Source organism: Stegostoma tigrinum, chromosome 4, assembly GCF_030684315.1.
Source record: "Stegostoma tigrinum isolate sSteTig4 chromosome 4, sSteTig4.hap1, whole genome shotgun sequence".
Taxonomy (NCBI): Eukaryota; Metazoa; Chordata; class Chondrichthyes; order Orectolobiformes; family Stegostomatidae; genus Stegostoma; species Stegostoma tigrinum.
The window spans coordinates 23,453,519-23,480,831 of NC_081357.1; the positions used below are offsets into that span (position 1 = coordinate 23,453,519).

Here is a 27,313-nt window from a genome sequence, read left to right on the forward strand (position 1 = left end):
TGTTTCACCTAAAACGCGTTCTTCATTCTTCTCCATGATGGTTTGGAGCTCAGCTCCTGGAGGTATGCACTGACGAGAATCGTCCGCACCCTGTGGATACACGTTGGGGTGATGGTGATTCAGTACTGGAAAGGTCAAATAGTGTACTGTTCATCCAGGCACTTCATGGGTCTGGGGTGGAATGATGCCACTCCAAAGATGGAGAAGAACGTGGGTACGATGGCACAGACTTGCTCAACCCCGCGTTACACATAAGTACTGGCTCTGAGGGGAATCCATTCATCAAGGTCAAAGGTCATGCAGCAGATAGAGGTGAATTCAGGCAATTGAGGAGGAATCTCCATCAAACCTCCCAGCTGACAGACTGCAGTCCTTTGTCAGGTCAAAATAGGCCATGTGCCAAGGTTCTTTGACCTCATTCGTTGTCTCTAGGATTGGCCTAAACATTGATAATTGTGATGCACTGCTTCTGGGTTAGAATGAGCTGAAGGATCATGAGGGACCTCACTGAGACAGTCACCTCGTCATATGTGTTTTTTTAAGGCAAAGCCAATGGACACAGCCTTAGTTCTCCTGAGGAACTTTTCCGCCCTGTTCCTTTTGCTGCCCTTTTCCTGCCCACTGTGAGCAGTGATATCACCGGAATGAGTGGAGAGTGATTATGGTGTGCCATTCACACCCTTCACTGCTGGCGTTATCCAGGTGCGGCCCCGATGTTTCAGGTCCCAAACATCATTTTGAGAGATTTGAAGAAGCCTGTGAAAGAGTTTTTTTAATGAGGGAGTTGGGGGGCCATTGCCATGGCATACCAACTACCCTACAGTCCTGGGGAAAAAAGCTCTTTGTCCAGCGGTAGGGATTGCCCCCCTGTTAGCCCCCATCCATTCCAAAATTAATCCTCTCTTGGGCGAATGCAAGTCAATTTAAATTAAGCCAGCGATGATTGGTTAAGGGAGAATTGTGTTCAACCCACTTGCTGGAGTACACTTCTGTTATTGCGATCTACAAGAAGGAATTTTGATGTAGAGCCACCCAGCCAGCTTTTGAGCAAAGCTGGAGTTCATGAAAGTAAAAGGGGCAGTCGTAACATGGATAAGAAATTGACCAACTGAGTGACGGGAAATATTCATGGACAATGGATGTCTTTTGTGGTACTGGAGGAAGGTTTTAGAGTGGAGCTTCCCAGGGCACAGTATTGGGACCACTGCTATTCTTGATGTATTAATGATCACAACCTTGGTGTACATAATTGAACATTTGTAAATGATGTGAAGCTTAAATGTTGCAAACTGTAAGTAAGGTAGAATCAAGCATCAAGGGCGGAATGGGTGGCTAAGTGACAGATGAAACTTAATGCAGCAAAGGGTAAACTGATTTGTTTCAGTCGGGAGAACTGGAGTGAGCATAAAATAAAGGGCACAGGAGGTGCAGGAAAAAATGGATGAGTGCATAAACCTTAAAAAGATGTTTGAGAGCATGAGATGCAGCATATAGTATTGCATACTGTTTCAATAGGGGCATGGAGTACAAGAGCAAGGATGGTACATTAAATAAAACAAAGAACTGCAGATGCTGGAAACCTGAAACAAAGACAGAAATTGCTGGAGAAACTCAGCAGGTCTGGCAGCACCTGTGGCGAGTTAACGTTTCCAGTGACCCTTCATCAGAATGGATGTTGTGTTAACCCTGTTCTGACCTCTTGTTTACCCTCAGCTAGAGTATTGCGTCAAGCTGTGGGAATTGCCCTGAGAGATGATGTGAAGGCAACAGAGAGTGTGCAGAATAGGTTCATGAGAGTGGTTCTAGGGATGAGAAACTTTGGTGATGTAGAAACTTTGAAGAGGCTGGGTACTTTTTGCATTTGTCTTGGGGTGTGGAAATAGCTGACAAGGCCAGTTTTTGTTGCTGTCTCTCCTATTGCGGTTGAGTAGATGATGGTGTGTTGCATTGTTGAAATGCTGCAATGTGCAGGGTATAGGCACACTGGCAGCACCACACTTGTCCTGCTGGATAATAGAGGTAATGGAGTTAGAAGGGCTTCTGTTGGCAGGAGACTTCGAGTTACTGCAGAGACTCTTTTAAATGGTACACACTGCTGCCACTGTGCATTCAGCACCAATGCAATTAATGTTAAGGGCGGTAGATGGGTGACCACTCAAGCGGGCTGCTTTGTCCTGGATGGTGTCAAGTTTCTTGAGTGTTGTTGGGGCTGCACTCATCCAGGCAGGTGGGGAGTATCCCACCACACTCCTGACTTGTGCCTTGCAAATGGTGGACAGGCTTTTGGGATTCACCGGGGGAGCCACTCTGTGCAGAATTCCCAGATTTTGATTTGCTCATTTAGAGACAGTATTTATTGGGGTTGTTCAGTTAGTTTTATGGTAATCCCCCCCCACCCCCCACCAGATTGTTCAAAGATCATAGACCATAGAATCCCTACAGTGTGGAAACAGGCCTTGCGGCCCAACAAGTCCACACCGGCCCTCGGACAATCCCACCCAGACCCATTTCCCCTATAACCCACCTAATCTACACATCCCTGAACACTTCGGGCAATTTAGCATGGCCAATCCACCGAGCCTGCACGTCTTTGAACCGTGGGAGGAAATCAGAGCAAACTCACACAAACTGTGAGAATGTGCAAACTCCACACAGACACTCACCTGAGGGTGGAATCAAACCCAGATTCCTGGCGCTGTGAGGCAGCAGTGCTACCACTGAGCCACTGTGCTGCCCATTAAGTTAGATGTTGGAGATTGCGATAGTAGTCGCATTGATCATTAAGAGGCAATGGTTACATTCTCTCTCGTTGGAAGTGATCATTGCCAGGCACTCGTATGGTGCAAGTCTTGTCAGCTGCCAGCTCAAGCCTGGATGTTGTCTAGGCCTTGCTGCATTGATGTGGACCGCTTCACTTCTGGGAAATAGGGAATGGTGCTGAGCACCAGTGAGTATCCCTAGTCTGATCCCACACTGGACAACATTGGGCCTTGGACAATACCTCAGGGAAATCTTGATGTGATATCCTGGGACTAAAACGATACATCTCTGACAATCGCAACCATCTTACTTTTTGTGCTAGGTATGGGTGGGTGTCTCCCTCACCTCCATTTCGTGTTGACTACAGCTTGGCTGGGGCTCCTTGACATAACATTCTTATGTGAGGAATAAGAGAATGGTCAAAGAAAGAAAGAAAGAGTAGGGCCGATCAGGGATAGCATAGGGAACTTGTGTGTGGAGTCTGAGGAGGTAGGGGAAGCCCTAAATGAGTCTTTTGCTTCTGTCTTTACGAAAGAAACGAACTTTGTAGTGAATGAAACCTTTGAAGAGCAGGTGTACATGCTGGAATGGATAGAGATAGAGGAAGCTGATGTGCTGAAAATTTTGTCAAACATTAAGATTGACAAGTCGCCAGGCCCGGACCAGATTTGTCCTCGGCTGCTTTGGGAAATGAGAAATGCAATTGCTTCGCCATTTGTGAAGATCTTTGCATCCTCGCTCTCCACTGGAGTCGTACCTGAGGACTGGAGAGAGGCAAAGTGTAATTCCTCTCTTCAAGAAAGGAAATAGGGAAATCCCCGGCAATTGCAGACCAGTAAGTCTCACGTCTGTCGTCTGCAAGGTGTTAGAAAGGATTCTGAGGGATAGGATTTATGACCATCTGAAAGAGCATGGCTTGATCAAATGCAGTCAACACGGCTTTGAGAGGGGCAGGTCATGCCTCACAAACCTTATCGAGTTCTTTGAGGATGTGACTAGAAAAGTTGATGAGGGTCAAGCTGTGGATGCGGTGTATATGGACTTCAGCAAGGCATTTGATAAGGTTCCCCATGGTAGGCTGATTCAGAAGGTCAGGAGGAATGGGATACAGGGGAACTTAGGTGTCTGGATACAGAATTGACTGGCTAACAGAAGACAGCGAGTGGTAGTAGAAGGAAAATATTCTGCCTAGAAGTCAGTGGTGAGTGGTGTTCCACAGGGCTCTGTCCTTGGGCCTCTACTGTTTGTAATTTTTATTGATGACTTGGATGAGGGGATTGAAGGATGGGTCAGCAAGTTTGCAGACGACACGAAGGATGGAGGTGTCATTGACAGCATAGAGGGCTGTTGTAGGCTGCAGCGGGACATTGACAGGATGCAGAATGGGCTGAGAGGTGGCAGATGGAGTTTAACCTGGATAAATGCGAGGTGATGCATTTTGGAAGGTCGAATTTGAAAGCTGAGTACAGGATTGAGGATAGGATGCTTGGCAGTGTGGAGGAACAGAGGGATCTTGGTGTGCAGATACATAGATCCCTTAAAATGGCCACCCAAGTGGACAGGGTTGTTAAGAAAGCATATGGTGTTTTGGCTTTCATTAACAGGGGGATTGAGTTTAAGAGTCGTGAGATCTTATTGCAGCTCTATAAAACTTTGGTTATACAGCACTTGGAATACTGCATCCAGTTCTGGTCGTCCTATTATAGGAAAGATGTGGATGCTTTGGAGAGGGTTCAGAGGAGGTTTATCAGGATGCTGCCTGGACTGGAGGGCTTATCTTATGACGAGAGGTTGACTGAGCTCGGCCTTTTTTTATTGGAGAAAAGGAGGAGGAGAGGGGACCTAATTGAGGTATACAAGATAATGAGAGGCATAGATAGAGTTGATAGCCAGACACTGTTTCCCAGGGCAGAAATGGCTAACACGAGGGGTCATAGTTTTAAGCTGGTTGGAGGAAAGTATGGAGGGGATGTCAGAGGCGCGTTATTTACACAGAGAGTTGTGAGAGCATGGAATGCGTTGCCAGCAGCAGTTGTGGAAGCAGGGTCATTGGGGACATTTAAGACACTGCTGGACATGCATATGGTCACAGAAATTTGAGGGTGCATACATGAGGATCAACGGTCGGCACAACATTGTGGGCTGAAGGGCCTGTTCTGTGCTGTACTGTTCTATGTTCTATGTTCTAAATGAGGTCTTGATGTCAAAGGGCAGTCACTGTCACTTTACCGCAACTCAAGCTCACTTGTTTTTATTTGGTACTTCGCTGAAGGCTGTAATGAGGATGACAGACAGTGACCTTGTTGGAACTCAAACTGAGGACCACCAAGCAGATTGGTACATAGTAAGTGCTGCTTGGTATTGCTGTTAAAGACACCTTATGTCAATTTAAGACTGAGTGTTGACTGAAGGGGTGGTAATTGGCTAGTTTCCTGCATTTTGTACACGGGATATTCTTAAGCAATCTTCCACACTGCTGGGTAGATGCCAGTGTTACATCTGTACTGGAACAGCTCGGCTGTGAGGTGTGGCGTTGGGAGGAGCGCGGTGGTGCAGTAAGGCCTCAGCACTGTTGCCAGACTGTTGTCTGGGCCCATAACCTTTTCAGAATTCAGCGCCTTCAGATATTTCTCAAAAGCAAATGAAATGAAATGAGTTATGAAGAGAAGGCTGAGGATAGAGGTATTTAAATTCATGAGGAGTGCAGACAGGGAGAAACTGTTTCTATTATTGATAATGTCAATAACCAGTGGGCACAGAATTGATGCAAATGGGGAAAGAAGCAGCTGTAGTGTGAAGGACAGGTTATTTTTTGCTCAGTCTGTATATCGAACTGGAATTAACTGCCTGAGAGCATGGTGGAGTTAAGCTCAATCCAGTCTTTCAAAAGAGAATCAGAGCAAAGGTTTGCAGAGGCACAGGGAAGAGGGCAGTGGCAAATTGTTCCTTCAGAGGGCCAGTACGGACTTGGTGAGCTGAATGACTGCCATCTGCCTCTTTGTCCTATGGAGACCTGAGCTATTGGGGAGACACAGTAAATTACTCGGATTTATATTTTAACAAGCTTTCACACTCACTCACTCGGCCTATCGTGCAATTTGAGATGCAGTGATCTATTAATGAAGCTTCTTTGTGCCAAGCTCTGACCGTGTCACTCTCCAGCTACGGTAAGAGTGAGAGCAGTTGACTGAACCTTCTGTTTCCAGTTCCCTGTCGCATTACCATCCAGCCTCACAATGCGAGTGCTTCAGCTTGATGCCAATCATTGTCCATGGCCATGAGAACACTGAGAATTCAGGGGGCATTTCAGGCGTACAACAGAATTCCAATCTCCTGTTTGCAACGTAGCCATTTAATGCTCTTGGTGCTGGGTCAACAGGGCAACTAATCGTCTTATTACAAATCGGTTTTCTACAATCTTTTTTATTTTGCTATCTGCATCACTGAAAGAAATTGCATCGTTATAGGAAATGGCAAAGTATTTGCGAATTTGCAACATGTTCCATTGCACAATAAAGGCATATATCTGGCTGAAGAATCGATGTGTAAAAATAGCTCCTCAATGAGACAGTGCATCATTAATAATTACATGGGTAAGTGTGAGTCTTTCTGATGGGTGTTTGGGAGCTATAAAATATAGAGTTCAATGCTGTCATGAAGGTTTATATGTACTTATCACCACCCCATTACACTTAATGTCATTGGATGAGCAGCACAATGGTGTGAGTGGAACACTCAGCACAGAGTGAAGCCAACTGTATGTCTGCATACCAGAATCTACCATATACATATTAATTACTCCAAGTTAAAGTGATGGCCTGTAATTTTTGTAATATCTGGAAGTTAGTGATTTCTTGTACAAGTGAAGCTTCATGATAGCTTGTGGTCTCCTGCCTCACTCACCATTACCCTGCAACATCAAGAACAAGATTGCCGTCCAAAGGGATAGAGTTCAAGCCGATGGAAAAATGTGCTGCGCCAGTGGGTTATGGCTGAACTGGTGAACAAGCTCTTGGCTTGATGCCCCATTGAACCTTTAAATTGCGTTTCTTCCATCTGGGGTGTAAGGGATAATGGGAACTGCAGATGCTGGACAATCCAAGATCATAAAGTGTGAAGCTGGATGAACACAGCAGGCCAAACAGCAGCCCAGGAGCACAAAAGCTGACGCTTCGGGCCTAGACCCTTCAGGGATGCGCCTTTCCAACTCGCCCTGTGTGCCCTGCCACGCTTTTATCATCCAAGCTGCCTGAATTGCTTGTACTTCGCTTCACGCGCCTAAAAACCAGGCTGCCCCCAACCGCCCCCACCCCGTACCCCTGCTTGACTTGAGTGTACTAGATGTGGAGCTGCCGTGAAGGGACGTGGAGAGGAAGTGTGAGCGAGAAAATGGAAAGACTTTGTACAGTGAGGAACTTTGCCCGTATAGCTCAAGCACCTCCGACTAGGCAAATATCACAGACAGGTTTACGTCTCTTATCTATCCCTGGCCACCCTCAGGTTTGATACACTAGTGTTTCAGAAAGCAGGAAAGAGTCAGCCATGTTGCAGTGAGATGGCTGTCACCTCTGGGCTAGCTCAGGTAAGCAGGTCTTCCTCAATAAAGTGTCAGGTGATGCTCTTTGGTTAGAAGAACATTGAAAGACAACATTGAAAATAGTGAGCAAAAACTTGAAGTGGATGCAGGAGCAGAGAGACTTCACTGGATGTGCACAGATCATTGAAGGTGGCAAACAGATAGAGGGAGCAGTGAATAAAACATATAGTATTCATGGCTTTAGTAATAAGGGCATAGAGAACAATAGTTTAAACTACAAGACACAGTGCTGTGAGGAAGGGTCGCTGGACCCAACATGCTAACTGATTTTTTTTTCCTTCACAGTTGTTGCCGGACCTGCTGAGCTTTTCCAGCAACTTCTGTTTTTGTTCCTGATTCATAGCATCTGCAGTTTTTTCAGTTTTTTATTTGGCAAGGAGGTGGCATTAAACTGTGAAACACTTGCTAAACCTCAGCAGGAGCACTGTGCGCGGTCCTGAGCGTAACATTATTGGAAAAAGTCAGAAGTCACAAGACACCAGGTTATAGTCAAACAGGTTTATCTGAAATCACACAAGCTTTCAGAATCCCTTTGTCAGGCACGATGAGAGAGCAGAGCACACAGACCCAGAGCTTATAGACCATGAGATCAAGGACAGGGAGATCAAAAGATCATACCAATGGAATGAGTGGAGTGTCAGATGCTACGTCTCTGCAGGCGATCAGAAGTGTTAGACCGTGAATAAAGTGTCAACAGCTGAATAACCAGCGAAGGGATGACCTATAATCTGATTAAGTGAGGCAGAGAGATAATTACAAACAATCAAAAATAAGGTGGTGCTGGAGGCAAACTAAATAACTAGAATCGCATGCTGTTTTCAAAATTGTACTGGCTGATTAAGGTGGAGAGATCATAACAATTTGTCAAGATGATGGTGTCAAAACAGGACAGTGAGGTGGGGTCACCTATAGCGCGACATGAACCCAAGATCGTGGTTAAGGCCATCTTCATGGGAACAGAACTTGGCTGTCAGTTTCTGCTGGGCGATTGTGCATTTTTGTGTATCTCAAAGTCCACCTTGGAGGACCTTCACCTGAAGTCTGGAGGCTGAATGCCCTTGATCGCTGAAGCGTTCCCCAGGACATCCCTGTCTGGCGATTGTTGCGCAGTGTTCATTCATCCGTTGTTGGAGTGTCAGAACGGAACATGGTGCTCCAGAAGACGTCCCACCAATGGCCTGTACAACTTCAACATGACTTGCCAGCTCCTATACTCTGAGAAAAATCAAAACATCCCACGTATTCAGAATAAAAACCAAAAGAGCTAAGGATGCTGTTAAACAGAAACAAAAAAACAGAAGCTGCTAGAAGGGCTCAGTAGGCCTGGCGGCATCCGTGAGGAGAAGTCAGAGATAACATTTCAGGCCCAGTGACCCTTCCTCAGAACTGATGCTGCCAGACCTGCTGAGCTTTTCCAGCAACTTCTGTTCTTGTTTCTCAACGCAAAGGACTGAACAACGAAGGCAAGCATGCTAAACAAAATAGTTGCAGATATTCAAGGAGATGAGAGAAATAAGGTTGGTAAAAGCATACTTACCTTTAACAGGTAAAAGCAAAATGGATCCAGTGTTTTCATTCTGGTTATTAGGTTATAAGTGTTAAGGTAGAGGACGTATTAACTAGAAGCTGCAACTTATCACACTTAGTTATCTTGTTAGGCGTTTCACAGTTGATGGTTGGTTTGGATCAGAACTGGAACAAACTTGGTCAATAGATTGGCTTTCCTGTGGAGCTTGAAGTTAAGGGAAAATGTGCTGAGATGGAGTAGTTTGTGTCAAATGAGGAACCAATTTTGTGAAGGACAACACCTCAAGAAGCTTGACATCATCCAGGACAAAGCATCCCACCTGAATGGCATCACATCCACTCCCTCCACCATTAATGTTCGGTAGCAGCAGTGTGTACCACCTACGAAATTCACCCAAGATTTTTAGACAACACTTTCCAAATGCATGGCTACTGCCATTTAGAAAGACAAAGGCAGCAGTTAGATGGGAAGACTGCAGATGTTCCGCTCCAAACCACACCCTATCCTGACTTGGAAATATACCATCATTCCTTCAGTGTCACTGCGTCAAAATCCTGGAATTCCCTTTCTAAATGCAATGTGGGTCTACCTACAGCACATGGACTGGAGTGGTTCAAGAAGGCAGCTTGCCACGACCTTCTCAATTCAATGATCAGCGAGTTGGTTGCTGCTGTCTGCGTGTTTTGAAGCTGGAACAAATTAATGTAGGACCCTTTTTTTAATTTTCAATCTGAAAGATGATCTTGATTTCAAGAGTTTTGTGGAGAAATTGGCCTCCATTTCAAAGGAAAGCAACGTTCCGGCCAGACAGCTATCAAATGTACCTTCATTATTTATTTGTTTTCTAGTTGGTGACATTGAGATGAGACACCACAAGATGAAGCACAGCAATTTCATGCTTAAAGATGAGCTTTTAATTTCTTTTTCATATGGAGCCTTAAAATTTCAAGCATTTTTGTTCTCGAGAGACCTTAATAAAGTAGCAAGCCAAAACCTTTCTTGCTGACAATCTGCCTTTCTCTCAATACAGATGAGATAAAAGAAAATTTGGTATAAAATTTAGAATATTGAAATTGGCTGTTTCTGTTAGGAAGTGACTACCGAGTTTAGTAGAATGAGATGAGGGTAAGGAACATCTCTGCCAACTTTGGGAAAACTTTATTTGATTTCCAATAATATCAGCTCGCACTCAAAATGGAGACATTTACACCAACCTCTGCATGGGTGTACATTTCTTTTTCTCTAAGTATTGAGGAGAATCAGCCGTGGGTGGTCCATATGAGGCACTGTTGAGAAATCTTGCAAATATGTACGGCGCACTTTGAGCTGTTGAAGTAAGTTTGCTTATTACACAGCTTGTACAAGAGAAGGGCATCATAGCTGGAGAGAGCTAAGTCAGACTACAGTAGTTATAAATGTCCAATAGTTGTGCTTTGTGGTAGAATAAATAAAGGATGACAAGCATCTGATATGTAAGTAGACTGGGAATGTATTGCACTGACCAACACCGGCCGCAAACTATCAGCGCGGAAATTGAGATAGTGACTGAGCACCCCAAATCGGGGACCTAAAGTATCACAAAGAACTGCAGATGCTGGAAATCTGACAAAAACAGGGCAGAAATTGCCGGAGAAACTCAGCAGGCCTGGCAGCATCTGTGGAGAGAGAAAAGCAGAGTTAACGTTTCGGATCCAATAACACTTCTTCACAACCGAAACTTCTGCTTTCTCTCCACAGAGGCTTCCAAACCTGCTGAGCTTCTCCAGCAGTTTCTCTGGGGTTTATTTTGTGCCAAATCAGGGACTGCATTGGAAAAATTTTATGTTTTTAATAAAAGTAAATAAATGGGCAAATACAAGACAGTGTGCAAGTCTTAAGGAACTGGTTTGGCCTGTTGCTGTTTACCACAAAAACCAGAAAGTACGAAAATGCTGCTCAGTGCTGCACAGGAAGCGAAAATCCTCATGTTGCTGTTACTATTCTTTCTCAAATACCCAAAAATACACTGCCTCTGCAGGTAACCTTCAAAGCCAGTACAATCCACAAAGCAAGGAAATGCTGCAGTACATTTATTTCTCATCTGTGGTCTCCAGATTTTTCAGCGGTGATCATCCTGAGTTCAGTTTAACTGCTTGCTTCATTACAGACTGTGGCAACCAATGATTGCCTGAACCGCTCAGCTACAAAGTAACAGCTGGTATCAACTACAAGAGTGAAACAGCAGACACCTTCTACTGCTGCAGCACCACTGCACTCATTAATCGTTGGTGCAAATGTTGCTGCGTATGCAGAGTGTGTTGCACATCAGCAGTCAGACTCTGTACTTTCAGCCTCGGCTGAAACAGACGCTAAACAGAAAGAAATGAATTAAACGAGCAAAGCTATCTGGTTTAATAAGGGTACGTTGATAAGGTGAGGTGTGGTGTGGGAGGAGGCCCATGCAGAGTTTAAGCAACATTATACAGCAATTGGGCCCAAATGGCCTGTTATTGTTTAATAGCAGCTCAGCAGGAAATTGTCCAATCGATTTTGTCGCGTCTCGAAATGTTTAAGGCTCCTCAGTTTTGCTGTTGCAATTTTAAAATTGCCAGGCGACTGCGACGTTGTGCAGTTTGGGAGGAATCGGGTCTAAAATGCAAATACAAAATACCAGAAATATTCAGTGAATCAGGCAGCATCTGTGGGGTGAGAAGCAGGGTTGGTCCCTTAGGTGGGTGATGACTTTTTCAGTGCCTTTCCTCAGATGTTCAAACTTGGGGTGGTGGGAGAGACAGAGTTTGAAAATATAGAATGAGGAGGAAGTCTGTTTTGGCAGACAGTTGATAGTCATTGAAATTTTGTTCTGCAGTGTGTGTGCACACAACGGAGACTGGATCAGTCAATATGTCTTGAGTTGGACTGAATTTTGATTGCCTGGGATTGTCCAGACATTCAGGTCAAGTTCAGATCAGCCAAGATTGAAGATCTGTTGACCTAACCCTGCTTCCATTTCTTTTATGTCGTTAGGAAACAACATTTTTTGAGCGACAGTGTGAGAGCAGTTTGAAGTGTGGCATTTGAGGAGCTCAACATTCTTAGTTCAAACAGGTGCATGTGGTTTGGGTTCTGCCAGAGCCTGAGGGTTATCATTGCCTCATGTCTGGGTTTGTTGACAACTGGTTGAAGGAGATAAATTGACTGATTGGCCACACCTCTTTTACTGCCGTGTTAAGGAAGAGCCACTGCAGAGGGCCGTTGAGACTGGACCCCTGAATGTTTTCATGACTGAGAGGTACAGATTTTTAACCAGGAATGGAGTCCAGCGTGATGGGAGAAAGGCAGGAACGTGGAGTTGAGGATTACCAGATCAGCTACAATCTCATTGAATGCTGGAGCTGCCTAGATGGGCTCAATGGCCTGCTTCTGCTTGTACATTTTATGCACCAGGATGGCATTCGCGTGGCCTAATAGAAAAGGCTTCTGAGTGTTATAATCGAACAAAGGTGAGAAAACATGATGCTCGTAGCCAGTTCCTGATTCCTGAGGCTAGCTTGCAGCTTTATAATACATTACAGATGTCACAAAATCCAAGCACAGCTACTATGTAATAAATCTTACCAATATAATTTTCAAATATTGTGCAACATAAGCACCTTTTATGTCACCATCATCAGGCATTAAGAAGACGGACATCTGTGATAAATACTGCAGGCTCGGGGACTTTTTTTCTCAAAATGTTCTACAGCATTTTTTTAAAAAATCCCATTAGCAAAAGTGTAATGTCGCTGACAGAGAAGCTATTTTAAATTAACGTCTGTTTTCGAGTGCTTGGGCTAAGATCTTACGGGTCTTCCTTTTAACAAAATATGGCCTCTCATAAATTGCTGCCCAATAAGTCGTTCCAGTATTGCTTTCTTACGCTGGAAATTGTTCTTGTTGGAACTTGCATGATTTTGTTCCGGTTTCTGGCACTTTTCTGTACGTCGTGTTTTCAAAAGTTGACTGTTTTTGTTCCCTTTTAAAAAGACAGTCGCCAACAACCCGTCTTAATTTCAACCAGCGTTCTGCATCCACTGTAACCAAACCACAGTATTACATATAGCATTGCTGAATTAGTCAATGAATGAACCTCAAAATGAAATGCACTGCAGATATCCCATGGGGAATTTATCCTGCCTGCTGCACTTGGTGCAGCAGGAGCTTTATAGCTGATTGGGAGATGAGATGGAGGAAAATTCCCTAATTGCTTTTGCATGTAGTTTGTTTTATGGCGCTGTCTGTTTCGCAACATTCCAGCTTCTGTCTTAATTGGAGAGAAATCTATAATTAGACTGATGCTGTGGGACAGGGTTTTTTTTTCAGGAAATATTTTGTTGTCATCTCCCTGTATCTTGAGCCTCGCTCGGTCGTGCATGTGTTGCCAATGTCTGACTTTGAGATCAGACCCAGTGAGAAGCGTGACATTTTAGCCCTTGATTACACTCCCCTGTGAAAGGAAAGCTCTTTCGGCCAATATCTGACTTTGCATTTCCCAGCCTATTGTCAGGTATCCTGCCTATTTTGAGCAAATCCTTTTTTAGAGTGTGATCTGCATGTACTTGGTGTTTGACTCACTGAAGCAGCCTTTAATTTTCTTGCCTCATCTCTTTTAACATTTGTACGGTTTCGGTCGAGAAATCTATTTCTTTTCAATTTCAAGCTCCTGGTGTTGGCTCTGCTTCCCACCAGTAAGCTTCTATCCTCACTCATCTGCATTAATGTAGAGATAATGCTTAAAGTGGAACATTCTGCCATTTAGTGGAAATTAACTTGGCTTTGAAGAAAAGCAATTGAAGAGATTGAAATGTTTTATAGATTCTGGTTTGGTGCCTAGACAGAGTACAGATGGAAATAACCCAAAATGCATCTTAAGTAGATGCATGTGATGGGATGTGGGGGTGGGCACTTCTCAAATTAGACTTTATTTTCTTTCCAATGACTCTTTTCTTCCCAGTTTCAAAGGAATGGCTTTCGAAATGTTGCTGTTGAAATCTTAGCTCCCAGGAGCATGATGGTTTGACAATGTGCAGAGTCCCAGTTGCATCTGTTAATTGCCCCATTTTTAATATCAGCCAGGGCTGCCTGGAGAACATGTTCATCGCACAAATGATTCCATGGGGATGGAGGCACATTTAAATATGAGGAGAATGTCCGAGTGTCCAGATGGCATACAGCAGAGTTCTTGGGGCAGCGAACAGTAGGGTTTGATGCAAGGAGGGTCTGTAACTAAATCTACGTTCAGCAAAATCCCACCTGTGAGCAGTTGTCTCTGCCCTGTCCCTGAACCTGAAACTTGTGCTTCTCTAATGCAGAGGGAAGAAGTTGATCCCAAGATGATAAAATGTGAGGCTGGATGAACACAGCAGGCCAAGCAGCATCTCAGGAGCACAAAAGCTGACGTTTCAGGCCTAGACCCTTCAGAAGAGAGGGGGATGGGGAGAGGGAACTGGAATAAATAGGGAGAGAGGGGGAGGCGGACCGAAGATGGAGAGTAAAGAAGATAGGTGGAGAGAGTATAGGTGGGGAGGTAGGGAGGGGATAGGTCAGTCCAGGGAAGACGGACAGGTCAAGGAGGTGGGATGAGGTTAGTAGGTGGATGGGGCTGTGGCTTGGGGTGGGAGGGAGGGATGGGTGAGAGGAAGAACAGGTTAGGGAGGCAGAGACAGGTTGGACTGGTTTTGGGATCCAGTGGGTGGGGAGGAAGAGCTGGGCTGGTTGTGTGGTGCAGTGGGGGGAGGGGACGAACTGGGCTGGTTTAGGGATGCAGTTGGGGAAGGGGAGATTTTGAAGCTAGTGAAGTCCACATTGATACCATTAGGCTGCAGGGTTCCCAGGCGGAATATGAGTTGCTATTCCTGCAACCTTGGGGTGGCATCATTGTGGCACTGCAGGAGGCCCATGATGGACATGCCATCTAAAGAATGGGAGGGGGAGTGGAAATGGTTTGCAACTGGGAGGTGCAGTTGTTTGTTGCGAACTGAGCGGAGGTGTTCTGCAAAGCGGTCTCCAAGCCTCCGCTTGGTTTCCCCAATGTAGAGGAAGCCACACCGGGTACAGTGGATGCAGTATACCACATTGGCAGATGTGCAGGTGAACCTCTGCTTAATGTGGAATGTCATCTTGGGGCCTGGGATAGGGGTGAGGGAGGAGGTGTGGGGGCAAGTGTAGCACTTCCTGCGGTTGCAGGGGAAGGTGCCGGGTGTGGTGGGGTTGGAGGGCAGTGTGGAGCGAACAAGGGAATCACGGAGAGAGTGGTCTCTCCGGAAAGCAGACAGGGGTGGGGATGGAAAAATGTCTTGGGTGGTGGGGTCGGATTGTAATTGGCGGAAGTGTCGGAGGATGATGCGTTGTATCCGGAGGTTGGTAGGGTGGTGTGTGAGAACGAGGGAGATCCTCTTTTGGCGGGTGTGGCGTGGGCGGGGTGTGAGGGATGTGTTGCGGGAAATACAGGAGACGCGGTCAAGGGCGTTCTTGATCACTGTGGGAGGAAAGTTGCGGTCCTTGAAGAACTTGGACATCTGGGATGTGAGGGAGTGGAATGTCTTATCGTGGGAGCAGTTGCGGCGGAGGAATTGGGAATAGGGGATGGAATTTTTGCAGGAGGGTGGGTGGGAGGAGGTGTATTCTAGGTAGCTGTGGGATTCGGTGGGCTTGAAATGGACATCAGTTACAAGCTGGTTGCCTGAGATGGAGACTGAGAGGTCCAGGAAGGTGAGGGATGTGCTGGAGATGGCCCAGGTGAACTGAAGGTTGGGGTGGAAGGTGTTGGTGAAGTGAATGAACTGTTCGAGCTCCTCTGGGGAGCAAGAGGCGATGCTGATACAGTCATCAATGTACCGGAGGAAGAGGTGGGGTTTGGGGCCTGTGTAGGTGCGGAAGAGGGACTGTTCCACGTAACCTACAAAGAGGCAGGCATAGCTGGGGCCCATGCGGGTGCCCATGGCCACCCCCTTAGTCTGCAGGAAGGGGGAGGAGTTAAAAAGGAAGATGTTGAGGGTGAGGACGAGTTCAGCTAGGCAGATGAGGGTGTCAGTGGAGGGGGACTGGTCGGGCCTGCGGGACAGGAAGAAGCGGAGGGCCTTGAGGCCATCTGCTTGCGGAATGCAGGTGTATAGGTCCATGGTGAAGATGAGGTGTTGGGGGCCAGGGAATTGGAAGTCCCGGAGGAGGTGGAGGGTGTGGGTGGTGTCATGGACATAGGTGGGGAGTTCCTGGACCAAAGGGGAGAAAATGGAGTCCAGATAGGTGGAGATGAGTTCGGTGGGGCAGGAGCAGGCTGAGACAATGGGTTGACCAGGGCAGGCAGGTTTGTGGATTTTGGGAAGGACATAGAAATGGGCCGTGCGGGGCTGGGGAACAGTGAGGTTGGAGGCTGGGGGTGGGAGGTCCCCTGAGGTGATGAGGTCATGAATGGTGTTGGAGATGATGGTTTGGTGCTCGGGTGTGGGGTCATGATCGAGGGGGCGGTAGGAGGTGGTGTCGGAGAGTTGGCGTCTGGCCTCGGCGACGTAGAGGTCAGTGCGCCATACTACCACTGCACCACCCTTGTCTGCGGGTTTGATGGTGAAGTTGGGGTTGGAGCGGAGGGCTGCCCGTTCTGCGGGTGAGAGGTTGGAGTGGGTGAGAGGGGTGGAGAGGTTGAGGCGGTTAATGTCTTGACGGCAGTTGGAGATGAAGAGGTCGAGGGAGGGTAGGAGACCTGGGGGTAGTGTCCAGGAGGAGGACTTGTGTTGGAAGAGGGTGAAGGGGTCAGTGGAGGGAGGGTTAGGCTCCCGGCTGAAGAAGTAGGCGTGGAGGCGAAGACGGCAGAAAAACTGCTCAATGTCCAATCGTGACTGGTATTCGTTGATATGTGGTTGTAGGGGGACAAAGGTGAGCCCCTTACTAAGGACTGACCGTTCATCCTCAGTCAGTGGAAGGTCTGGGGGGATAGTGAAGATGCGGCTCCTCAGTCAGTGGAAGGTCTGGGGAGATGAAGATGCGGCCTGAGATGCTGCTTGGCCTGCTGTGTTCATCCAGGCTCACATTTTATTATCTTGGAATTCTCCAGCATCTGCAGTTCCCATTATCTCTGGGAAGAAGTTAATCGTTGTCTTTACTTTGTACTATTGTATGTTTGACTCCAGTTTGATAAGAGCCATGACTTTATTCCGATTTAAGCAAAAACAAAGCAAAATCCAAAATCACACATCTCAATTGCAGAAAACTTGTTGAATTGCTGAATCCCTGTCAGGCAAAATAGATTTAGTGCAAGAAAGAAAGAAATTGGATTAATAGCACTCGAACATGCCACAGTCTGCCATTTCATAACACCAAATTCACCTCTCGGTATGTGTTTCCCATTTTGGAATCATTTAGATGCAACCAGAAAGGACAAAATGCGAACATGTATTTTGTTAAAAGAAAGAAACTGGCCGCACCTAGAAAGGGTGATGTTAAAGGACATTCCAGCCACTCTTTCTATTTCATGGTCTCTGCCATAAATAGGTAAAGAGAGTTGTGAATGTACACTTTTTTTTTCTGAATGACTGACTGATCCTGGCAGTGGGCCAGAGTGAGCTGACTGCTCAGCTGCAGCAGAGACCAGGAAGGATCCATTACTTTGCGCTTTGTGCAAGTGGACACGGCACAGGTTTCATGTTCACTTTTGGCAGTACCCTCTCTGCTTTGTGATAAATTTGGTGAAAGCTCCAGGTCTCTATGTTGAATCCCCCATTGGTTGTATGCAGATAAGCTGAGGCAGGTTATTAGCACCTGTGCTTCGGCTTTCTTGCCATTATCTTGACTGTGTCTTCAATTGATCATTACAAATGGGCTGATGCTTAAATTTTTAAAAATTCTTGTGCAATATAACATTGCATTGGGATTTATGTAATCTGTTCTCCCTATCCTACAGGTTTTCAATCATACTTGTATGCGAAGCAATGTAAAATCCTGAATGGTGGAGATCTCTTGGTAAGTGACAGACAGCCTGCTGTTGTGTTGCTGTATGATTGCGAATATTGATGAGACGTTATACAGTTTTATTTTTCCCTAGAGTATAATGCGACTGCATTTCTTTTCATTGTCTTTTTTCCCCCCTCTGCTTATCCAGAGTAAGTGCTGTTACTTTTGGTGAATGGAAGAGATCTGTTGTTTCAGGCCCCCAGTGAGCTCCTATCTCGGGCCTGGTAGAGCTATAGGATAGATCTCCTGTCTTCTTCCCCACCCTGAGCTAATGTGCTGTCTCCATCTCAGGAGGGAACCTCCCACTTGCAGCAGTCTATATGCTTGCAGCCTCTACAGATTGGAGATCTGGCTGAAGGGCTGGACACAGGCATGGCCGTGGTGCCATAGGATCTTTGGAGCATGGAGGAGTGCCTGAGCTTGATTTAACACCACATACAAAAGATGGCACCTCCAACAATGCAGCACTCACTCAGTGCTGAACCCAAATGTCAGCCTCGATTATATCGATGTTGGATCTATCACTGCCTTTGTCAGCTGCCGCTGATTTGTATTGGGCTTTTAATTTTATAGCGGAGTCCAGATTTGGAATTACAATGGAATCCAGTATTAGTCATGATCAGCATCATGGTATGCGCTAAATCTGAAAGTGTAGGTCTGATGTGTTTGTGCTAGCGTATTTGTTTTGAATCAGCGTGATTAAAGCTGTGGTGATTTGGTGACACACAAGCATCAGTTTGTAGAACAGTCTTCATTGGGTGGCACAGCTTCAGTGTGAACATTTTGCACTTTCTCCCCATGAAAAGTGGTCAGCAGATTTTGTGTAAAGATAGAGGGACCAGAGAACTGGGAACATGAGTAGGCGATTCAGCCTGCTCTACCATTTAGTACAAACATGGCTGATCTCATCTTGACCGCGACTCCACTTTCCTGTCCGCTCTCCGTAACCCTTCAACTTGTTAATAATTTAAAATCTGTCCGTTTTCTCCTCAAACTTACTCAATGTCTCAGCCTTGGTTGCACTCTGGGGAAGTGAATTCCACAGATTCACAATCCTTTCGGAGAGGTCATTCCTCCTCATTTCTGTTGTAAATCTGCCACAGCTTAGCCCAAGATGGGAAACTGTGACTGCTGGTAACATTTTAACAATAAAGACCATAAGACATAGGAGTGGAAGTAAGGCCATTCGGCCCATCAAGCCCACTCCGCCATTTAAATCATGGCTGATGGGCATTTCAACTCCACTTCCCTGCACTCTTCCCGTAGCCCTTGATTCCTTTTGAGATCAAGAATTTGTCGATCTCTGCCTTGAAGGCATCCAACGTCCCGGTCTCCACTGCACTCTGCAGCAATGAATTCCACAAGCCCACCACTCTCTGGCTGAAGAAATGTCATCTCATTTCAGTTTTAAATTTACCCCCTCTAATTTTAAGGCTGTGCCGACAGGTCCTAGTCTCCCCGCCTAACAGAAACAACTTCCTAGCGTCCACCCCTTCTCAACCATACATTATCTTGTAAGTTTCTATTAGATCTCCCCTCAACCTTCTAAACTCTAATGAGTACGATAATAAAGCTGATTTTTAAATTGCATCAATTTGATGATTGTCACAGAATGTAAATTTTGCCAAGTTCCTGAAACTTGATACTCTGTTTGGAACAAAAGTCCTGAATCCAAGGTATTTTGGTTGAAGTGAAAAGTGTAACTTGTTTCCCACATTGCCAGAGTCAGTAATCACATTTTCAAATCAACAGGACAACTAATTAAGCCTTCACTTAGTAACTCTCGCCTCTGAGTCAGAAATTTGTGGGATCCGAACTCAACTCACTGCAATGTCAGAAGCATGTTGTTTACAACACGCAGTCTTCCTGGATCAAACGTGTTTGTGGTTCTCTTCTTTTGTTCACCTCAACCATCATCAACCAAATAGATTGATTAATTAGCATTCATCACCAAAAAGAGCAACATAGCTGAGGAGTAAGAGGTGTGTAGAGTTCAGTAAAGGAGGACCAATGCATTGATAGGGAAAACAGAGTGATTGGTCAAAGGTACAACAACAGATATTAAATCCTTCAATCGATGTGAAAAAAAGAAAGTATTTGGCAAAAATAAATGTGGTACCCTTGGAAGTAGAGGGCAGGAGAAATTATAATGAGGAATAAGGGAATAACACAGAGAAAATGGTATCTGTTTTCAAAGTAGAAGACAGAAGAATCATATCAAAGATCATGGGAAAACTAAAGGCCTGGTGAAGCTCATTATTTGTCAAGAAATGTCATACTGTACAAGTGAATGTGAAGAAGCTGACAACTCCAATGATAATGCACCTGTGCCCAGAGCTCTAGGGTTTGAAAGAGGTGATTACTTAGAAAGTAGATGTGTTGACTTTGATCTTCTAGAATTCCTTGGATTTTAGAATGGTCTCCTACAATTAGGAGTTAGCAAATGAAAATCCGCTTCTTAAGAAAGGAGGAAGAGAGAAAACTGGGAATAACAAGTCAGTCAGCCAGACATCAGTGGTAGGGAAAATGTTGGCATCTATTTATTAGGGATACAGTAATAGGGCCTAGTGGATTGAGCAAAGTCAGCAATGATTTATAAAAGGAGGTTGATGGGGAAAAATGTTGGGAGGATGTCTCCTCAGCATAGAGAGTCTACAAATAGGGGAATATGGTGTCAGAATTAGAACTGCACACTTCATCATCATCATAGAATCCCTACAGTGTGTAAACAGGCCATTCGGCCCAACAAGTCCACACTGACACTCTGAAGGGCATCACACTTAGACTCACCCCCCCACCCAATATTTCCCATGGCTAACACATCTAATCTACACATCCCTGGTCATTGTGGGCAACTTAGCATGACCAATCCACCTAGTCTGTGCATCTTTGGACTATGGGAGGAAACTGGAGCACTCGGAGAAAACCCAAGCAGACACAGGGAGAATGTGCAAACTCCACACAGACAGTCACCCGAGGCTGGAATCGAACCCAGGTCCCTTGCGCTGTGAGACTGCAGTGCTAACCACTGAGCCACTGTGCATTTACTGCAGAGGAGAATTTCGGGAAGATTGTGAATTTTTGAAATTGTCTGGACCAAAGGGATGTGGAAATTCAGTTGTCAAACATCATTAAGACAGAGAACGATAAGGCACCGAGGTGTGTATAGAGTTTTGATCTATGACCAGGTGGAGAGTAGAGTGGTCAGTAAGATGTTGGAGGAATGAGCTGGTGAGGGCATTTGGTATAATTTCTTACATTCCTACAATATAACATCTCTCAATTTGCAACAGCACATTCAATTCCTGAAGCCGCAACATCCTCCAATAAAATTAAATTGATTATCATCAACCTAATTATCGCATGTTTATCTACAACTTCTCCAGCACTCTCACTCAGTGGGAAATACCAAACCTAAGTCATTCACAAGTGCATTCATTCAGTAAAACTACTAACTATTCATTTGCAACTTTGGTGAAATAATCCATCGCTTGAGCACAGCTGCCTTTCAGGATGTTGACTGGGGTTCAATTTCTGACCATCTGAGTTCAAGTGCCCATAATATGGACTATGTAGTGACGGTGTCCCAATTCTCTGTGTTCAAGTCCAGAAATGTGCCATTTCATATTCAAATTGGTTGATTTGAAATGTGCCCTAATCTCTCTGTCTACACCCATCAAACACACCCTGTTGTGGGTCTGGAGTCAGCTGTAGGCCAGGCCAGGCAAGGATAGTTAAAGGACACTAGTGAATTAGATGGCTGTTTACAACAATTGTTGCTGTTGCCATCTCCATTCCAGATTTTATTGAATTCTGGTTTTGTCATCCGCCATTGTGGGATTTAATCCCATATTCCCAGAGCCTACATTACTAATCCAGTACATTACCACCACTCCACCACCTCCCTCCCTTCACTAGTTAGCTGCCTCATGTAAGAGAGTGTCACGAGATTCTGTTTATTCAACTGGTTGAGTTGACTTGGCACAAAAAAACTTGGCACTGCGTTTGTACTGTGATCGGATGCACTTTGTTAAAGGTTGTATTATTCCTTCTCCATGCTTATAGTGGCCAATTCTGTCCAGTAAAATGTGCATTGCTGTAATTTGTTCTCTGCAATGGGGTAGCCATTGCTTCCTGCAATGTGTGATTGGTTTGGACGTGCTTAAACACAAATAGTAAAACAGACGATACCTCTCTGGAAACATTCAACCAACTTGAATGAAGAGAGTTAATTTGGTCCTGTTGACTTTGCCAAATATTTGACGCATGCATGAAATGGAAAGTCCTAATTTCTATTTTACATTTAAAATTTGTTCTAAATGATGTCTTTTGTGTCTCTCTTTTTTGTTCAGTATTGAGCCCATTTATAAATGCTGGTTTGAGCCCATTTCTCTTTTGCTTCTCATTGGCAATGTGCTACAAACTGACAGATATCTGTAAGTAACTTGGCAGGATATTCGATCTCGGTATTTGATACTGCTTTCCCTGCCATTTGCATGGGGATAATTTTTTGAAGAGTAGATTTCTGTGTTTATTTTTTGAATTGGAGCTTAAACCGAATATGTACATTTTCCCACCCAAAAGATAGTCTGCACTGGACATTATTAAAATTTGAGTTATTACTCGTTCAGTCAGGGGAAAAAAAAGGATTTTGAAACATTGATTGGAAGTCAGCCATCAAAAAGACCACATAAATAATCATACATGAGAAAACCAGATTAAAAGAACTGAATGTTTCTTCATTAGTGAGAGGATGGAGAAGCAGGATTCTGATATCATCTGGTCATCTGCTTCAATAGGCAACGTTGATTCAAACTCGCAAATATTAAGAGACTAGTAAAATATATTCCTTTTTGCAGAGAAGAGGATGTTTGCTGGATATGTGTATGTTGGTCTCTAGGTTGAAGGTTAGAGATATTAATACATATGGAGTAGACTTGTTCCTGTATCAGGAGAATCATGGATTAGATTCTTCAAGCTGCTGTGGTCGGAATAATTTGAGTTGAGGTTGAATTCATACTAGAGATCCATTTGATTATTGTTTTTTACAGGGTGAAGTATTTGAGATAGCTGATTTTTGAGAGGTGTGATCTGTGGCTTACTGGTTAGTTGAGCCTGCACAATTACAATGCAACTTTTGCACATCATTGTCTCCTTCCACTCAGCACTCACTCACTAACTACATTCCTCCAGGAGATCTATGGACTAATCTAGAGGGAAAACTCTGAGGAAATACATCTCGATTGCCAGACAGTGGATCAGATTCCAAATTCTTGATTCTAATTCCAAACTCAATCTGTCTTATCTTTTCTGGCCTGTTAGGTTGAGCCAGTTGTATAAGTTCACCCAGTTCCTTCAGTGCTTCTGTGGCTTGAAAACTGAGAGGATGGGGTTTTGAATGGAAGAGTTGGAAGTATTGCTTTTGATGTGGAAGGGAGAAGGCACCCCAAGATGGGTTTTGCTACTCCTGAGTCTCAGAGACGTGTGTGAGTACTGGGAGGTAGAATGGGGTGTGATTGTACAAGGCCAGTTCACATTTGGGGAAAAGCCCTCTTGAAATTAGAGTCAAGGCTGCGTTGGAAGAGGAGACAGGGCAGGGTTGGTTGGCAGTAAAGATGGGCACGCGATTTTAACAAACTGAAGAGCTAAACTGTGATTGATTTTGGAAGGAGGGGCAGTGGTATTTGTGGAAGTGAGTGCTCATTGTAAGGAGGAATCTGGAATTGGCTTTGCAAGGCTAAGTTGCTGAAGGAGAGAGCTACCTCACCTCGACAGTGTCACGGTCGCTGCCTGTCAGAATTAACGACTTGGCTTGACCTTGCGCAAATTTGGAAGCTTTACCAGGAAATGATGGGAAAAGCCGACTGAGCATCTCTGAGGGGGTTGAGGTCATTGAAGCCAGAACCAAGGAAGCTAATGAAAAAGTCAACAGCAATTAGTGATGTTGCCGGTGAAGAGAGAGTCTGGAATTCTTTTAACGAGTCAGTGCAGACCCTCCTCCGGCTCTGTGCCACTTCTGTGATGTAGTGAGATGGCTTGTTGTGCTGAGGTAGCTGTGGGGAAGTCTTTTCTGGACATACTAGTGAGAGGGAATTTGGATAAGTATATCTGGGACATAAAGGAGACAAAGCCTTGGTCAGGGATCATAGATTCATTGAAAAGTTCATCTCGGAGGGAGGCCATTTGGTCAATTCTATCAGGGCCACTGAGAAAGAAATAATCTCTTGTAGGGGCTATTACACTTCAAGTTGTATATCCATGTACTTCTTAATGTGATATAGATTTCTGCCTTCACCACTTTTTTCACGCAGTGAGTTCCAGAATCTGACTGTCCAGGTGGAACAAAAATATCCTCTCAAATCTCCTGTTATTCTTTGACCCAACACCCTGGATTATCTGGCCTTGCTGGTCTTAACCTCTCTGTGGTAATGGAAATAAGTCTGTCCTTTCCAAGCTGCCTTGCCCCTTTCAGAATTTTATACAACTCCATGCAAACGCTCTTCAAGCATCTGCGCTCCAAAGAAAAGAGCTTCAGCCTATCCAATCTTTCCTCACTGCCCGAACGTAATATTTCTAGTGCGAATCTGTTTGTTCGCCAATGGATCACATCTTTCTTATAATGTGGCGATCAGAACCGTGCACAACACACGAGAGCTGTGGTGCAACTAGTGTTATATCTATTCCCAACATAGTTTCCCCACTGTTACATTCTACAACTTGGAAAATGAAGGGAAGAATCCCGTACATTTTTAGTTCCCTGTTCTGCCACTACCAGGCACCTGTGGGATGCATTCCAATGTCTATCTGCACCCACCATATTTCTCAGTATCCTAGCATTTGTGTATTTATGTGCGTTATTTGTCCTCATCAAATTCCTTACCTTGCAGCTGTCAAGATTGAATTCTAGCACATTTTTAAAAAAAAATTCATTCATTTTAATTCATAAGTGGGCAAAACTAGCTAGGCCGGCATGTATTGACCATCCTTAATTACCAGAGAGCAGTTAGGAGTCACCCACATATCTGTGAACCTGCAGACCAGGTAAGGACAGCAGATTTCCTTCCTTAAAGGGTATGAATGAACCAGATGAATTTTTAAAAATAATTGACAGTGGCTATGTGGCTGCCATTAAGCCAGCTCTTTATTCCAGATTTTTTTAATCTTGAATTCAGATTTCACCATTTGCCATGGTGAGATTCGAACCCACGGCCCGTAATTATAGTTTAAAGGACCAGTACATTGCCACCGCCACCTTTCCTATTTGTAGCCTTCAGTTTTCTTCCTTACTGTTACACACTGGCCAATTTTAACACCACTTGCAAACTGCTTAATCATGCAACTAGCTTTTTAAGTTTAAATCATTGACATGTTACTTTGAAAGCAAGGGTCTCAATGCTGAGCCTTGCTGAGCTCTTTAGAGTGTCTACCATGGCTCAAAGGTACCTTCTCCCGACTCAGAAAATTATGGGTTCGAATCCCAAAACTTGATTGATACTCCAGTGCAGTACAGAAGATGTGCTGCACTGTCCAAGGTGCTGATTATTCAGGGCCTGCATGCCCTCTCTATATAAAAGATATGTGGTGATATTTTGAAAAATATTAGGAGAATGTGTGTGTGCTGGCTGATGTTTATCCCTCAGTCAGCATCACAGACTACCTGGTCATTTCCTCCCTGCTCTTTGTGTGGGCTTATGCACAGTCTGGCAGCGCTGTCTCCTAATTACGCTTGTGAGTGTACTTAAAAATACTACGTTGGCTGCAAAGTGCTCTTTAAGTTGACCAGTGGTTGCAAAAGGCCTTATACAAACCTTTCCCTTTCAGTAACAAAAACACAGCCACTTTTATTTCCTGCAACTCAGCCAATTTGGGATTCACTTCTCTGATCTGTTTGCAATGTGGAATCTTGCTAAAATCTATCTGCACTACATCAAGCACACCATCTTCATTGCCCCTCCTCATGACCCCCTCAAAATGGGAATCAAGTTAGTGATATGGCATGTTCAAGGACTGTATTTCAGTTGTGGCGAGATCTTGCCCCAAACCCTATAACTAGTTAATGCTTGACATGCTAATTTGTACTAAATGACTGGTTATATTATGTAGATGATGAGGTCAAACCTGGATTACTTATTGTAATCTTGTCAGTAATTACTCATCTGGCAATTAGCTGATTGTTTTCATCTAAATAAAGCTTTAAAGTTAAATTTAACACATTAGAAAACTTTTTTGTGTCTGCCATGTAAGGAATTTGTTTTATTATCAAACATACACTGATTAGGTTCCTCATCATGTGCACAGGTACAATTTGATCAATGTTAAATGTCAGCCTTTAGCTTGGCCTTTTTTCTTAAGCAGTTTTCTGTTAATGAAAGATAGTGTATAACCCATTTATTGAACTACGTTCCAATGTTTTTGTTTTGGTGTGATTAGAGTTTTTAATTAATCCAGCGCAGCAGCTGAACTAACACTGCGCAATATACTTCTTGGGTGGTAAATACTTGTTCTTTAATTAAGATGAGACCAATTTGGTTCTATATTGTAGTTCCTTCAGCAACCCAATTGCTGTATTGGTGTGAGAGGATGTGTGTGTCTGTCTGTTTGGTTACAACTGTTTCCTGCTCTCAGTATGCATGTTCAGTATTCACAGACTAAATGTTCCCTCATCAACCTGAATCTGTCCTTTAGTCCAACAACCATGTTTGTTGTCGTTCTATAAAGGTGCCTTGGGACCTTTACCATTCTAGAAGGTAAACATTTTGGGGGAAGTAAAGGAGGTTCCTCTGTGTGCTGTAAGATTGTGTATCATTGTTGCTGCTGCTGCTGCTATAATGAATGATGACGGAAATCTTTCACTTGTACTGACGCATCTGAATAGAAACATTGAACAGTCTTTGGCCTACCCAGGTGATGTTTACAAGTTATTTGGAGCTGCAGCTGAAAACTTGGAAGAATCTGGCAGGGTCGAACATGTGGAGGTTCTACAAAATAAGATATTTGATTGCATTACTCATTTCTAACCATTAGGCTCTACAAGGGTTAATGCTGAGCTTGCATTAAGCACTGCCCGGTGTGGTGGTGATACATGGGCATGGGTGGCACTGTGGTGCTGGATACTGAAGGAGGTGGACTTACTACTAATGTCTCCTCCTCTGTCTTAGTAACAATATCTATCACACTACTCTAGTGTACAGCTGGTTGCCATCATGTAAGAATAAACTATATATTGTTTAAGAGAAGAACCTGTTCTTATTAAAACCCTTATTAAGCTACCTATTGCTTTTCCTCACCTGCACACAACCCTCTAGATCCCAAGCCCAAAGGAACATAGTGACAGCAGATCTACCTGATGAGTACCAGTAGTCCAGATAGCTTGTCCAGCTTGGTAAGCAGTCATGGGAATTCATCAGAACAGTAGCTGGTTAAGGAGCTGATCCAGACTGGTCAATGGGCAGCAGGAAATGCAA

The 27,313-nt window shown here is 44.5% G+C and overlaps 1 protein-coding gene across 4 annotated transcripts in view; it reads left to right on the forward strand.

Moving 5' to 3' along the window:
• The window catches only part of LOC125452372 (tyrosine-protein kinase Fyn), a 286,773-nt gene that overhangs the window by 83,576 nt on the left and 175,884 nt on the right, over positions 1-27,313 (forward strand). For all 4 annotated transcript variants that reach the window (XM_059645214.1, XM_059645210.1, XM_059645213.1 and 1 more), the window contains one exon: positions 17,800-17,858. The gene's annotated coding sequence lies outside the window, so the exon portion shown is untranslated. The remainder of the gene's footprint in view (positions 1-17,799; positions 17,859-27,313) is intronic.